Source organism: Oncorhynchus keta, chromosome 27 (genome assembly GCF_023373465.1).
Source record: "Oncorhynchus keta strain PuntledgeMale-10-30-2019 chromosome 27, Oket_V2, whole genome shotgun sequence".
NCBI classification, from domain to species: Eukaryota; Metazoa; Chordata; class Actinopteri; order Salmoniformes; family Salmonidae; genus Oncorhynchus; species Oncorhynchus keta.
In genome coordinates, this window is record NC_068447.1 from 18,566,794 (window position 1) to 18,583,717 (window position 16,924).

General features: G+C 43.2%; 1 protein-coding gene across 1 annotated transcript in view; it reads right to left on the reverse strand.

Moving 5' to 3' along the window:
* LOC118377531 (opsin-5) overlaps positions 1–16,924 on the reverse strand; it is a 222,648-nt gene that overhangs the window by 204,774 nt on the left and 950 nt on the right. The gene's annotated exons all lie outside the window — the stretch shown is intronic.

The window sequence follows — 16,924 nt, forward strand, 5'->3', positions numbered from 1 at the left end:
GGACTTCCTGACGGGCCGCCCCCAGGTGGTGAGGGTAGGCAACAATATCTCCTCCCCGCTGATCCTCAACACGGGGGCCCCACAAGGGTGCGTTCTGAGCCCTCTCCTGTACTCCCTGTTCACCCACGACTGCGTGGCCACGCACGCCTCCAACTCAATCATCAAGTTTGCGGACGACACAACAGTGGTAGGCTTGATTACCAACAACGACGAGACGGCCTACAGGGAGGAGGTGAGGGCCCTCGGAGTGTGGTGTCAGGAAAATAACCTCACACTCAACGTCAACAAAACTAAGGAGATGATTGTGGACTTCAGGAAACAGCAGAGGGAACACCCCCCTATCCACATCGATGGAACAGTAGTGGAGAGGGTAGCAAGTTTTAAGTTCCTCGGCATACGCATCACAGAAAAACTGAATTGGTCCACTCACACAGACAGCATCGTGAATAAGGCGCAGCAGCCTCAGGAGGCTGAAGAAATGTGGCTTGTCACCAAAAGCACTTCTACAGATGCACAATCGAGAGCATCCTGGCGGGCTGTATCACCGCCTGGTACGGCAACTGCTCCGCCTTCAACCGTAAGGCTCTCCAGAAGGTAGTGAGGTCTGCACAACGCATCACTGGGGGCAAACTACCTGCCCTCCAGGACACCTACACCACCCGATGTTACAGGAAAGATCATCAAGGACATCAACCACCTGAGCCACTGCCTGTTCACCCCGCTATCATCCAGAAGGCGAGGTCAGTACAGGTACATCAAAGCTGGGGCCGAGAGACTGAAAAACAGCTTCTATCTCAAGGCCATCAGACTGTTAAACAGCCACCACTAACATTGAGTGGCTGCTGCCAACACACTGACACTGACACTGACTCAACTCCAGCCACTTTAATAATGGGAATTGATGGGAAATGATGTAAATATATTACTAGCCACTTTAAACAATGCTACCTTATATAATCTTACTTACCCTACATTATTCATCTCATATGCATACGTATATACTGTACTCTATATATCATCGACTGCATCCTTATGTAATATATGTATCACTAGCCACTTTAACTATGCCACTTTGTTTACATACTCATCTCATATGTATATACTGTACTCGATACCATCTACTGTATCTTGCCTATGCTGCTCTGTACCATCACTCATTCATATATCCTTATGTACATATTCTTTATCCCCGTTTTGGAATTGTTAGTTAGATTACTTGTTAGTTATTACTGCATTGTCGGAACTAGAAGCACAAGCATTTCGCTACACTCGCATTAACATCTGCTAACCATACGTATGTGACAAATACAATTTGATTTGATTTTGATTTGATTTGATCATGGTCCAAACATACAAAGACAGTCGTGAAGAGGGCATGACAAAACCTTTTCCCCCTCAGAAGACTGAAAAGATTTGTCTTGGGCCCCCAGATAGTCAAAAGGTTCTACAGCTGCACCATCAAGAGCATCCTGACCGGTTGCATCACCACCTGGTATGGCAACTGCTCGGCATCTGACCATAAGGCGCTACGGTGGGTAGTGCAAACTGCCCAGTACATCACTGGGCCCAAACTTCCTGCCATCCAGGACCTATATAATAGGTGGTGTCAGAGGAAAGCCCACAAAATTGTCAGAGACTCCAGTCACCCATGTTATAGACTGTTTTCTCTGCAACCGCACAGCAAGCGGTACCGGAGGGCCAAGTCTAGGACAAAGGCTCCTCAACAGCTTCTACCCCCAAGCCATTAGACTGCTGAACAATTCATAAAAATCGCCACCTGACAATTTACATTCACACTCCCCCCCTCTTGTACACTACTGCTACTCGCTGTTTGTTTGTTCCCTATGCATAGTCACTACGACCCCACCTACATGTACATATTACCTAAACTAGCCTGCACCCGTACACACTGACTCAGTACCGGTGCCCCCTGTATATAGTCTCGTTATTGTTAGTCTTATTGTGTTACTTTTTATTCTACTTTTTATTTTAGCCTACTTGGTAAAAAAAAAAAATATTCTTCTTGAACTGCACTGTTGGTTAAGGGCTTGTAAGTAAGCATTTCATGGTAAAGTCTACACTTGTTGTTTTCGGCATATATGGCGAATAACATTTGATTTGATTTGGAGGGTTCCAAACACCCATTCATTGTCTTGACAGACCACAGGAGCTTGGAGTACATTCAAACAGCGAAGAGGCTGATAACGCATCAGGCCAGGTGGGCCCTGTTATTCGCCAGGTTTAACTTTACCCTCTCCTACCAGCCGGGATTAAAGAACGTTATGGCCGATGAATTGTACCGGGTGCATGACACAGAGGATCGGAGGGACAAAGTGATACCCATTATTCCCTTGTCCTGCATTGTGGCTCCTGTTGTGTGGATTGTGGACGCGGACATCCGTTGAGCCCTGCGAGAGGAGCCTTCACCTGCCCACTGTCCTGACGGGTGTATCTAGGTGCCCTCTGATGTGCAGGACCGTCTCCTCGCCTGGGCACTCACAGCACCTGTGTCGAGGCTTCCGGGTATAGCTTGTACTATCGACTGTCTCTCCGCCAAGTACTGGTGGCCCATCTTGGACTGGAACACCCGGTCTCTTCCTGCTCCACCCGCGCATAGAGCAAGACACCTAGACACCTCCCCTATGGCAAACTCCCCCTGCTGCCGGTTCCACAACGACCCCAGTCTCATCTCTCTGTGGACTTTGTTACAGATTTTCCCCTCTCGGAGGAGCACACCACCATCCTAGTTGTTGTGGACCGGTCTTCCTATAGCCCTGCAGACCACGGAGACTCTCTTCTCTCACGTCTTCTGGCACTACGGGATCCCAGAGGACATTGTGTCTAAGCTTGATCCTCAGATCACCTCCCGTGTCTGGAAGGCCTTCATGGAGCGAAAGGTTCACAGTCAGCCTCACCTCTGAGTACCATCCCCAATCAAATGGACAGGTGGAAAGGGTAAATCAGGAACTAGGTAGGTACCTTCGTAGTTACTGTCAGGACCGGCCGGGGGAGTGTGCTGTGTTTCTGTCTTTGGAAGAATACACACAAAACTCCCTTCGTCACTCCTCCACTAACCTCACACCCCTTCAGTGTGTTCTAGGCTATCAGTCGGCCCCGGCACCGGAGTCAGATCGAGGCTACTGCAGTGGACGATTGGTTCCGGCATGCCGAGGGGGTATGGAAAACCGATCACACCCGTCTCCAGCACGTCGTCCTCCGGCAGAAGGCACAGGCCGATCGTCACCGCAGTGTAGCCCAGGTCTTTCACCCCGGTGACAGGGTTTAGCTTTCTAGGACGGACCTGCCCCTCCGCCTGCCCTGACTGGAAGCTGAGCCGGTGGTTTGTGGGGCTGTTCAAAGTCCCGAGGAGAGTCAGTGAGGTGATGCACAGATTACAGCTCTCTGTAAATTATCGTATCTCACCCTCACTTCATGTATCTCTCCTCAGGCTGGTGGAAGCTGGTCCCTTGGCTATTGCTGGACCCCATGACGCACCTCCCCTCACTTGTACATCTTGGGGGCCCGGGCGTACTCCGTCTACAGCCTGTTGGACTCACAGAATTGTGGGGAGCTTCTCCAGTACCTGGTCAACTGGGAAGGGTACGGTCTAGAAGTGTGGATTCCATTGCGGGACATCCTGGATCGCTCTCTCATTCGAGACTTTTACAGTCGTCGTCCCGACCGACCCGCACAGCGTCTTCGGGGTCGTCCCCAAGGTCGTCGACACCCCACTGCTGGAGCAGTGCCTCAGAGGGGTTACGGTCACACCAGCCTTCGCTTTTGCACCCCCTCCTGTCCAGGTCAGGCGTTCGCCATCGCCGACCATCTAGCTGCTGCTCAACCAACTGCTGTCAAACGCCCTTCACTCATCAATCCCAGACTTGTCTTCCCTCTGCCATTTGTCTTTGTCTGTCATTGTCAATGTTACTTAATTTCCTGAGAGGAATCTCTCCTACTATTTCCTGAGTACTTTATATTTTGCCCTTTGGGTTCGCCCTGTGCCTTTTTGTTTATTGAGATATATTTTGAGCACAACAGCATTTGGGTTTTGTCCCGCTTTGATCTATGGTGCTTAAATAGGACTGCCTCCTGCTTACGCCTCTCTACACCAATGACATGATGAGAGAAACAAAATGTTAGAATAAGGCTGTAACGTAACAAAATATGGAATGAGTCAAGGGGTCTAAATACTATCCGAATGCACTGAACTTACTGTCACTTTGTGCATCTCTCTTTCAGATCTGCCATCCACTCCACCAATGCCCGACAGCCTTACCCAGAAGTGCATACACTGGCCCATTTAATATTGACAGAGCAGAGATGGGTGGCTGACAAGGATAAAACAAACACAACATGCACACACTCTCTCTCTGTCTCTGTCACACACTTGATCCCTAATGTAAATCAATTGTAATACTTGTTTATTTTATGTATGATCCATTTCATTTAGGATAGTACATACCTACGCCTACATATCCATTATCAGTATCTACATAATTACACTAAATATCTATCAAATCAAAGTGTGATTGATAATATTGTAAACGAGTATTGCTTAATGTGTACAGTTTGAGGAAATTCTCACTCACTCACTCACTCACTCACTCACTCACTCACTCACTCACTCACTCACTCACTCACTCATACACATTAGACCCTATGTAAAGACACTGTTCATTTTATGTATGCTCCATTTTATTTGAGGATTGTGTGCAGTAATGTACATTGACAGCTAAAGCAATTTTTGGGTTTATTATATATTTCTCTGATTAAAATGAATGACCAAAAGGAAGTCGGGAGACCTGCAAACCTCTGAGGGTGTGCAGGTTTTTCAGTGGTGGAGAAAGTACCCAATTAACATACTTGAATAAAAGTAAAGAGACAGAAAATGTCTCAGGTAAAAGTGAAAGTCACCTAGTAAAATACTACTTGAAGAAAAGTCTAGATGTAATAGCTAAAATATACTTAAGAATCAAAAGTAAAAGTATAAATCATTTCAAATTCCTTATTTTAAGCAAACCAGACGGCACCATTTCATTTATTGTACTTTTTTGTTTACAGATAGCCAGGGACACGCTCCAACACTCAGACATAATTTACAAACAAATCATGTATTTAGGGATGTTAACTTGATAGATGTGAATTGGACCATTTTGCTGTCCTGCTAAGCATTCAAAATGAACGCAGTAGTTTTGGTTGTCAGGGAAATTGCATGGATGAAAATTACACAATTTTTTTTAGGAATGTAGTGAAGTAAAAGTAAAAGTAATCAAAAATAGAAATAGTAAAGTAAAGTACAGACACCCTAAAAAAACTACTTAAGTAGTACTTTCAAGTATTTTTACTCAAGTAATTTACACTACTGAGGTTTTGTCATCTGGAGCTGAAACAGGGCCACAACAGACCTCACATATGTACAGGGTGCCCAGGAGTGGCAGGCAAATATGTTTATTGTCCTGCAAAGTATTTTTAATGTACCAAGGCCATTCCCTGGCTACCCATCCACATTGCTCCGGCCAAAATGACGTTTTTTAATGTACCAAGGCCATTCCCTGGCTACCCATCCACATTGCTCCGGCCAAACTGACGTTTTTTAATGTACCAAGGCCATTCCCTGGGTACCCATCCACATTGCTCCGGCCAAACTGACGTTTTTTTATGTACCAAGGCCATTCCCTGGCTACCCATCCACATTGCTCCGGCCAAACTGACGTTTTTTAATGTACCAAGGCCATTCCCTGGCTACCCATCCACATTGCTCCGGCCAAACTGATGTTTTTTAATGTACCAAGGCCATTCCCTGGGTACCCATCCACATTGCTCCGGCCAAACCGACATTTTTTCTCCACAGTGAATGTACGTATGTAGCGATTCATATTCAGGGTAAGTCATCAGGCAAGCAAAGCCAAGGAATGGAGAGAGAGGTGACATGGAGGGAGTTTCAGACCTCATTTTTTTATGAAGCAAAAAAGCCAAGATGGATGGCTGACAAGGAAAAAATGAAACACAACATGCACATACTCTCTCTCCTCTCTCTCTCTCACAAGAAATGTGCAAAGATCAGGCCTAGATAGCTAGGCCTACAACTCTCTAGAGTGTGGTAAAAAAAGTATATCATTAATAATTGTCACAATTCTATAATTAATACATATTAGAGTGATAATACATAATAGAGTGACCAATAGTTATTGTATTTTGATTGTTTAATGTTTTAATTACTCAACAAGTAGTGCCCTAAGGAGGGATCGGACTGTGTCTCAAAAGCAGCAGAAAAGGTCAAATAAGGTCACATAAATTTCTATTACAGCTGTGCACGTCTGGCCCCTTTGAATCAGAGGCAGATACTTGCGCCCATCTGCCATCCCTGTCCACAGCACACAGCTCTCACTGTTGCCCCTAGTGGCCAGTTTCCACTTTATCTCCCGATGTCTTTTGACATGGATGGACATAGAATCCTGACTTGTTTCACAGCCGACCTGGCTGGACAAAACAACCACTATAAGGATGTTGGCCAAGGTGGATCTGATTGAATAGAGCCCTAATCCAGGTCAAAGCACCAATGTAACTGAACAAGAATGCCTGGACTCCAGACTAGGTGAATGGTGTGACGATTAAGTTGTTAACTAGAAAAAGATACATGAATCTGTTTCCTGATATAAATGTCAAAGCAAATCCACAACTCAACATTAGATTTAACCCTGACATTCCAAACACCCACACTGAGACAAGAGCAACATTTCTTCTTACTATTATACCTATTATAGTGAACTTTCAGAGCTGCATATTAACAAAACAAGTTTTTCTTCCATCCCATTAAAACACACTTTATCTGACACTGACGTGTCAGAAAGTAATTGTAAGCCTCATCAATCCTTTCTGTATTGACAGGATGTTTATCTATCCACTTAGAGGGCTACTAATACAGAAACTCAAGTTAGCAATTAGAATAACTGAGATTAAATAACTTAATGCAAAGCATTACACAACGCATATCCCTTCTTCAGAAGTCTTCCCTCAGATGCGTGCACCTGTTTCCCCTGATTTCCCCTGAGTATTTATATCTTAGCAACAGATGAAGGAATGATCACCAGAAGATCAGCATAAAGCTGTGGGCTGTCTTTCTCATATGCAGGGAAGTCAGCTAGAGCACAAGTACACAAGCTAACATCTGGAATTGTTTAAAGATAGTCATAACATGGATCATTTAGCTTTCTTTTTTAAAATTTAGAAGCCTTTTATTTTTTTTTAAATACAGAAATGCATTAAATAACACATTCAGGCAAAAAAGACGGTCAAAAATCACAAGGAATAAGGTTTTGAGTGTCATATATGTAGGAGAAATAAGAAAGTTCAGGAAATATATATATATTTTTGAAACATTTACCCCTTGTTTTTGTTGGCACAAAAATACCTCTATACTTCCATGTGTTTGTATGGGTTACCTTCAGACGAGTCCCGTGACATTTGTGGGGGTCGTCTTCCCTTTCCACAGTGGGGTCATATTAGTTTGTAGCCCAAACGATTCAGACACAGAAGTTGGCAGACCAGAGTCCTGTCCCTTGTGTAGGCATATATTGTATATTGTACAATCAATCAGTGAGTGAGAGCGGCAAATATCACAATTATATCCACTGTATACATGAATCGCAGCACAGTTGGTTCCTATTTCAGTAATGTCTTTGGTCACATTTGCGTGGTCAAACAAAAACACTGTAATGATTGGTTGACAGTAGATCCTCCCACAATGCAGGTGATGGTTGCAGGATGAAATTGGTGAAGAGCAACTGCAGAAACTTGCAGTCGACTGCAGTCAAAACTTCATGGCCTTTGATCACATGATTTTTGTAAAGTTCATGTCGTTGACATGGGCAAGTTGTACAATTTTAAATGTTTTTTTTATTAATTTGAAAGAAAAATGAAAATGTTGAACAACATAATTCCACTTTGACGTTATAGGCCAGTGACCAAACAAATCTCAATTTAATCAATTTAAAATGCAGGCTGTAACATTCCGGCTGTGAATTAAGTACAGTACTCTGGACATACTGCATTAGTACTCTGATTGATGTATTTAGTATTACCGGTAGACTACATTGCATTTTCTTCCATTGTACTGTATTTGACTAATTGATTTGTATTGTATCACAGGTATTGTTTTGTATTGATTCATACTGAATCCTAGCAGCCATTTGTATCATGTGTTATTGTATTGATAAGCAGTTGGCTCAGAACTTCCACCAGAGTATGCAGTTAACAACAGTATCCATGCAGTGGCAGGATCAGTCATTAGATTAAATGGAAATTCAATTTATTGAGTACACACAATACCGTATAGGTTATAGTTCACCACAGTCCACTGTTCATGTTGTCCAGTCAGTTGAATAGCAGCTGATTAAACTCTAGGGCAGCTGATGAAATTCTCCATTTGATCTTTCCAGTACAATTGACAGCCTTGCTAGAATAATTCTGCTTGGGCATATATTTATTATATGAAATGTTCAGTGTGTGACGAATGCAGTCCATGAGTGACGTTATTATAATAAGCCTACGTGTCAAGTGAAACTCATTGAATTCAATTGAAATTCCCTGAAGAAATGCACCACTTACAGATTACTACATGCTTTGAATTGTTTCGGGCCACATAGATTTTTAGAAGTTATGAAGATTCCTTCAGATAGGTGTTTGTTTTTCTTCTGGCTATAACTGGTTGCTATGTGGTGCATGTGGTTATGTGTGCCCATTGTTCTGTGTGTGACTAGCTCGTGGCTGTGGAGTCCTTCCAGGGCTGGTGGTTGGTCAGGGTGATAGGGTGAGGTGGTTACAAGAGGACTCTCTCCCTATGGTAACCTGACTGAGCTCTAAATAATCTAATGTGCCTCTGCTGCTGGACCCAAATATAGACACTTCGGCTGCCTATCGGCTGTTGCTCACTGAAACATGGGCAGTTTGTAGCTACCCAATGGGCACACACTGGTTGCATCAATGTTGTTTCCACGTCATTTCAATCAAATTACATTGAGTCATGTGAATTCCATAGATTAGGGCTACATGAATTTATTTAAAATTGACTGATATCCTTCCATGTACTGTAACTCAGTAAAACCTTTGAAATTGTTGCATGTTGCGTTTATATTTGTGTTCGGTATAGATTTCATTTTCATTCATTTTCCTTTCATTTTCCTTCCTTCCTTCGTCATTACAGTCATTTTCCCTTGCAAATCGTTTTTTTCAACATTTGTGAGTTAAGCGTAAATGGATCATTTAGAAATATGCTCCTTGTGTTTTCTATACTTCCAAGAACAAACTGTATTTGCTGCTAGCACAATGAATCATTGAGAGCTTTACTATTGAAACAGTGTGTGGACAATTATCTCTCTCACCTGGCCGAAGCCCCAAGCAACGGGCAAGTTTTAGAGGATGTATTTTATCAAGTTGTTGACTACTGCCTTTCAAAGTGTGTTGCATTATGGGGTTAACTTTGGAATAGACATGCGCTAGCGCCCCACCTCGACACCATCCGGTGAAATTGCAGAGCGAGAAATTCAAACTACAAAATTCGTAATATTAAACATTCATGAAAATACAAGTGTCTAACATTGTTTAAAACCTTAAATTCTTGTTAATCCAGACGCTTTGTCAGATTTCAAAAAGGCTTTACGGCGAAAGCATACCATGCGATTATCTGAGGACAGCGCCCCACATACAAAAGCATTACAAACATTTTCCAAACAAGCAGAGGTTTCATGAAAGTCAGAAATAGCAATAAAATAAATCACTTACCTTCCTCTGTTTGCAATCCCAAGGATCCCAGCTACATAACAAATGGTCATTTTGTTTGATAAAGTCCTTCTTTATATCCCAAAAAAGTCAGTTTAGTTGGCACGCTTGATTCAGTAATCCACCGGTTTCCCTCATTCAAAATACATACAAATGAATCTAAAAAGTTACCAATAAACTTCATCAAAAGAAGTAAAATAACATTTCTAATCAATCCTCAGGTACCCTAATATATAAATAAATGCTAAAATTTAAGATGGAGAATAGTATGTTCATTACCCGAGATAAATAACGAAGTGTGCGCCCTCACCTACGCGCCACAATACAACAGCCAAAATGGGAGCCACCGAGAAAAACTACAAATTCTAGCTAATTTTTCAAAAAATAAGCCTGAAACTCTTTCTAAAGACTGTTGACATCTACTGAAAGCCCTAGGAACTGCAATCTGGGAGGTATTCCATTAATATTCCCATAGACAGCCATTTCAATGAGTGGTGAGCTCCTAAAAAAAATTTTATGGATGGATTCTCCTAGGGCTTTCGCCTGCCATATCAGTCCTGTTATACTCACAGACATTATATTAACAGTTTTGGAAACTTTAGAGTGTTTTTTATCCAATACTACTGCATAATTGTATGCATGTCCTAGCTTCTGAGCCTGACGAACAGGGAGTTTACTTTGGGCACCTCAGTCATCCAAACTTCCGAATATAGCCCCCTATCACGAAGAAGTTGTTAAACATTTTTACATATTAAGAAAAAATGTCAAGCTGAAATGTCTTGAGTCAATAAGTATTCAACCCCTTTGTTATGGCAAGCCTAAATATGTTCAGGAGAAAAAAAATCAATGGACACATTGCAATAATGTTTAAGATCATTTTTTTTATGACAAACTCATATCTGTACCCCACACGTACAATTATCTGTAAGGTCCCTCAGTCAAGCAGTGAATTTCAAACACAGAATCACAAAGACCAGTAAGGTTTTCCAATGCCTCACAAAGAAGGGCACCTTCAGAAAGTATTCATACACCTTGACTTATTCCACATTGTGTTGTGTTACAGCCTGAATTCAAAATGGATTCAATTGATTTTTTTCCATACCCCTATGAACACAATACCCAAAAATGACGAATTGAAAACATGTTTTTTGAAATCTTTGAAAATTGATTGAAAATGAAATACAGAAATATCTCTTTTTTTATTTTTATTTTTTATTTTATTTTCACCTTTATTTAACCAGGTAGGCTAGTTGAGAACAAGTTCTCATTTGCAACTGCGACCTGGCCAAGATAAATCATAGCAGTGTGAACAGACAACACAGAGTTACACATGGAGTAAACAATTAACAAGTCAATTACACAGTAGAAAAAAGGGGAGTCTATATACATTGTGTGCAAAAGGCATGAGGAGGTAGGCGAATAATTACAATTTTGCAGATTAACACTGGAGTGATAAATGATCAGATGGTCATGTACAGGTAGAGATATTGGTGTGCAAAAGAGCAGAAAAGTAAATAAATAAAAACAGTATGGGGATGAGGTAGGTGAAAATGGGTGGGCTATTTACCAATAGACTATGTACAGCTGCAGCGATCGGTTAGCTGCTCAGATAGCAGATGTTTGAAGTTGGTGAGGGAGATAAAAGTCTCCAACTTCAGCGATTTTTGCAATTCGTTCCAGTCAAAGGCAGCAGAGTACTGGAACGAAAGGCGGCCAAATGAAGTGTTGGCTTTAGGGATGATCAGTGAGATACACCTGCTGGAGCGCGTGCTACGGATGGGTGTTGCCATCGTGACCAGTGAACTGAGATAAGGCGGAGCTTTACCTAGCATGGACTTGTAGATGACCTGGAGCCAGTGGGTCTGGCGACGAATATGTAGCGAGGACCAGCCGACTAGAGCATACAAGTCGCAGTGGTGGGTGGTATAAGGTGCTTTAGTGACAAAACGGATGGCACTGTGATAAACTGCATCCAGTTAGCTGAGTAGAGTGTTGGAAGCAATTTTGTAGATGACATCGCCGAAGTCGAGGATCGGTAGGATAGTCAGTTTTACTAGGGTAAGTTTGGCGGCGTGAGTGAAGGAGGCTTTGTTGCGGAATAGAAAGCCGACTCTTGATTTGATTTTCGATTGGAGATGTTTGATATGAGTCTGGAAGGAGAGTTTACAGTCTAGCCAGACACCTAGGTACTTATAGATGTCCACATATTCAAGGTCGGAACCATCCAGGGTGGTGATGCTAGTCGGGCATGCGGGTGCAGGCAGCGATCGGTTGAAAAGCATGCATTTGGTTTTACTAGCGTTTAAGAGCAGTTGGAGGCCATGGAAGGAGTGTTGTATGGCATTGAAGCTCGTTTGGAGGTTAGATAGCACAGTGTCCAAGGACGGGCCGGAAGTATACAGAATGGTGTTGTCTGCGTAGAGGTGGATCAGGGAATCGCCCGCAGCAAGAGCAACATCATTGATATATACAGAGAAAAGAGTCGGCCCGAGGGTTGAACCCTGTGGCACCCCCATAGAGACTGCCAGAGGACCGGACAGCATGCCCTCCGATTTGACACACTGAACTCTGTCTGCAAAGTAATTGGTGAACCAGGCAAGGCAGTCATCTGAAAAACCGAGGCTACTGAGTCTGCCGATAAGAATATGGTGATTGACAGAGTCGAAAGCAAGGTCGATGAAGACGGCTGCACAGTACTGTCTTTTATCGATGGCGGTTATGATATCGTTTAGTACCTTGAGTGTGACTGAGGTGCACCCGTGACTGGCTCGGAAACCAGATTTCACAGCGGAGAAGGTACGGTGGGATTCGAGATGGTCAGTGACCTGTTTGTTGACTTGGCTTTCGAAGACCTTAGATAAGTAGGGCAGGATGGATATAGGTCTGTAACAGTTTGGGTCCAGGGTGTCCCCCTTTGAAGAGGGGGATGACTGCGGCAGCTTTCCAATCCTTGGGGATCTCAGACGATATGAAAGAGAGGTTGAACAGGCTGGTAATAGGGGTTGCGACAATGGCGGCGGATAGTTTCAGAAATAGAGGGTCCAGATTGTCAAGCCCAGCTGATTTGTACGGGTCCAGGTTTTGCAGCTCTTTCAGAACATCTGCTATCTGGATTTGGGTAAAGGAGAACCTGGAGAGGCTTGGTCGAGTAGCTGCGGGGGGCGGAGCTGTTGGCCGAGGTTGGAGTAGCCAGGCGGAAGGCATGGCCAGCCGTTGAGAAATGCTTGTTGAAGTTTTCGATAATCATGGATTTATCGGTGGTGACCGTGTTACCTAGCCTCAGTGCAGTGGGCAGCTGGGAGGAGGTGCTCTTGTTCTCCATGGACTTCACAGTGTCCCAGAACTTTTTGGAGTTGGAGCTACAGGATGCAAACTTCTGCCTGATGAAGCTGGCCTTAGCTTTCCTGACTGACTGCGTGTATTGGTTCCTGACTTCCCTGAACAGTTGCAACAGGCATCCTCAACTGACGGGATGAGGTCAATGTCCTTCCAGGATACCCGGGCCAGGTCGATTAGAAAGACCTGCTCACAGAAGTGTTTTAGGGAGCGTTTGACAGTGATGAGGGGTGGTCGTTTGACTGCGGCTCCGTAGCGGATACAGGCAATGAGGCAGTGATCGCTGAGATCCTGGTTGAAGACAGCGGAGGTGTATTTGGAGGGCCAGTTGGTCAAGATGACGTCTATGAGGGTGCCCTTGTTTACAGAGTTAGGGTTGTACCTGGTGGGTTCCTTGATTATTTGTGTGAGATTGAGGGCATCTAGCTTAGATTGTAGGACTGCCGGGGTGTTAAGCATATCCCAGGTTAGGTCACCTAACGGAACAAACTCTGAAGCTCGATGGGGGGCGATCAATTCACAAATGGTGTCCAGGGCACAGCTGGGAGCTGAGGGGGGTCGGTAGCAGGCGGCAACAGTGAGAGACTTATTTCTGGAGAGAGTAATTTTCAAAATTAGTAGTTCGAACTGTTTGGGTATGGACCTGGAATGGACCTGGAAAGTATCACATTACATCCCTGCAGTAGACTGCAACTCTTCCCCCTTTGGCAGTTCTATCTTGACGGAAGATGTTATAGTTGGGTATGAAAATCTTTTGGTGGCCTTCCTGAGCCAGGATTCAGACACGGCAAGGATATCAGGGTTAGCAGAGTGTGCTAAAGCAGTGAGTAAAACAAACTTAGGGAGGAGGCTTCTGATGTTGACATGCATGAAACCAAGGCTTTTTCGATCACAGAAGTCAACAAATGAGGGTGCCTGGGGACATGCAGGGCCTGGGTTTACCTCCACATCACCCGCGGAACAGAGAAGGAGTAGTATGAGGGTGCGGCTAAAGGCTATCAAAACTGGTCGCCGAGAGCGTTGGGGACAGAGAATAAGAGGAGCAGGTTTCTGGGCATGGTAGAATATATTCAGGGCATAATGCGCAGACAGGGGTATGGTGGGGTGCGGGTACATCGGAGGTAAGCCCAGGCACTGGGTGATGATGAGAGAGGTTAACAACCCTAAATCATTACATTGGCAGTGATTACAGCTCTTTCTGGGTAAGTATCTAAAATCTATCCACACCTGGATTGCACAACATTTGCCAATTATTATTTTCAGAATCTTCAAGCTCTGTCAAATTGGTTGTTGATCATTGATTGACAACCATTTTCAGGTTTTGCCATAGATTTTCAAGTAGATTTAAGTCAAATAACTCGGCTGTAACTAATAATTAATAACTGTAACTCGGCCACTCAGGAACTGTAAACTGTAAACGGTAAACTCTCCTTTCAGACTCACACTAAGCATCTCCAATCCAAAATTAAATCTAGAATCGGCTTCCTATTTCCCAACAATGCATCCTTCACTCATTCTGCCAAACATACCTCCAACACTCTACTCAACAAATTGGATGCACTCTATCACTGTGCCATCCATGTTGTCACCAAAGCCCCATATACTACCCACCACTGCAACTTGTACGCTCTCGTTGGCTGGCCCTCGCTTCACACTCGCCTCCAAACCCACTGGCTCCAGGTCATCTACAAGTCTCTGCTAGATAAAGCCCCGCCTTATCTCAGGTCACTGGTCACCATAGCAGCACCCACCTGTAGCACACGCTCCAGCAGGTATATCTCACTGGTCACCCCCCAAAGCCAACGAACGAGCTGCAAAAATCTCTGAAGCTGGAGACTCGCATCTCCCTCACTAGCTTTAAGCACCAGCTGTCAGAGCAGCTCACAGATCACTGCACCTGTACATAGCCCATCTGTAAATAGCCCATCCAACCACCTCATCCCCATACAGTATTTATTTATTAATCTTGCTCTTTTGTACCCCAGTATCTCTACTTCCACATTCATCTTCTACACATCTACCATTCCAGTGTTTAATTGCTATATTGTAATAAACTCGCCACCATGGCCTATTTATTGCCTTACCTCACTTATCCTACCTCATTTGCACACCCTGTAAAATTACTTTTTCTACTGTATTATTACATTTACATTTAAGTCATTTAGCAGACGCTCTTATCCAGAGCGACTTACAAATTATTGACTGTATGTTTGTTTATTCCATGTGTAACTCTGTGTTGTTGTATGTGTCGAACTGGTTTGCTTTATCTTGGCCAGGTCGCAGTTGTAAATGAGAACTTGTTTTCAACTAGCCTACCTGGTTAAATAAAGGTGAAATACAAATAAAATAATAAATAAAAGGAACATTCACTGTCATCTTGGTAAGCAACTCCAGTGTTGATTTGGCCTTGTGTTTTAGGTTGTTATCCTGCTGAAAGGTAACTTCATCTCCCAGTGTCTGGTGAAAAGCAGACTGAACCAGTTTTTCCTCTAAGGTTTTTGCATATGCTTAGCTCCATTATGTTTCTTTTTCACCCTGAAAAACTCCCCAGTCCTTAACGAATACAAGTATTCCCATAACATGATGCAGCCACCAACTATGCTTGAAAATATGAAGAGTGGTACTCAGTAATGTGTTGTATTGGATTTGCCCCAAACCTAAGACTTTTTTGCAGTATTACTTCAGCAAACAGGATGCATGTTTTGGAATATTTGAATATTTGTTGTACAAGCTTCCTTATTTTCACTCTGTCATTTACGTTAGTATTGAGGACTAACCATAATGTTGTTGATCCATCCTCAGTTCTTTCCTATCATAGCCATTAAGCTCTACCTGTTTTAAAAACACCATTGGCCTCATGGTGAAATCCCTGGTTGGTTTCCTTCCTCTCCGGCAACTGAGTCAGGAAGTACGCCTTTATCTTTGTAGTTATTGGATGTATTGATACACCATCCAAAGTGTAACTAATAACTTTACCATGCTTACCATATCCCTTTTCAATGTCTGCTTTTTTTTAACCCATCTACCAATAGGTGCCCTTCTTTGCTAGGTATTGGAAAGCCTCCCTGGTCTTTTCAGTTGAATCTGTGTTTGAAATTCAGTGCTCGACAGATAGATCTTACAGATAATTGCATGTGTGAGGTACATAAATGAAGTAGTCATTCAAAAATCATGTTAAACGCTATTATTGCACAGGGAGTGAGTCAATGCAACTTGTTATGTGACTTTTACGCACATTTCTACTCCTGAACTTACCACAACAAAGGGGTTGAATACTTGACGCAATACTTTTCAGCTTTCCACTTCTAATTCATTAAAAAAAATATGTAAAAATATAATTCCGCTTTGACATTATGGGGTATTGTGTGTAGGCCAGTGACTAACAATCTCAATTTAATCAATTTTAAATTCAGGCTGTAACACAGCAAAATGTGGAAAAGGTCAAGGGATGTGAATACTTTCTGAAGGCATTGCATTGGTAGATGGGTAAAAAAAGAAGCAGCCATTGAATAATAGTGCCTGCTTCTTCCTACCACCGCTCAGTCAGATACTTGTATGCTCAGTCAAATTATATGCAACACAGGACACGCTAGATAATATCTAGTAATATCATCAACCATGTGTATTTAACTAGTGATTATGATTGATTGTTTTTTATAAGATAAGTTTAATGCTAGCTAGCAACTTACCTTGGCTTACTTCATTTGCGTAACAGGCAGTCTCCTTGTGGAGTGCAACGAGAGAGAGGCAGGTCGTTATTGCGTTGGACGAGTTAACTGTAAGGTTGCAAGATTGGATCCCCCGAGCTGAC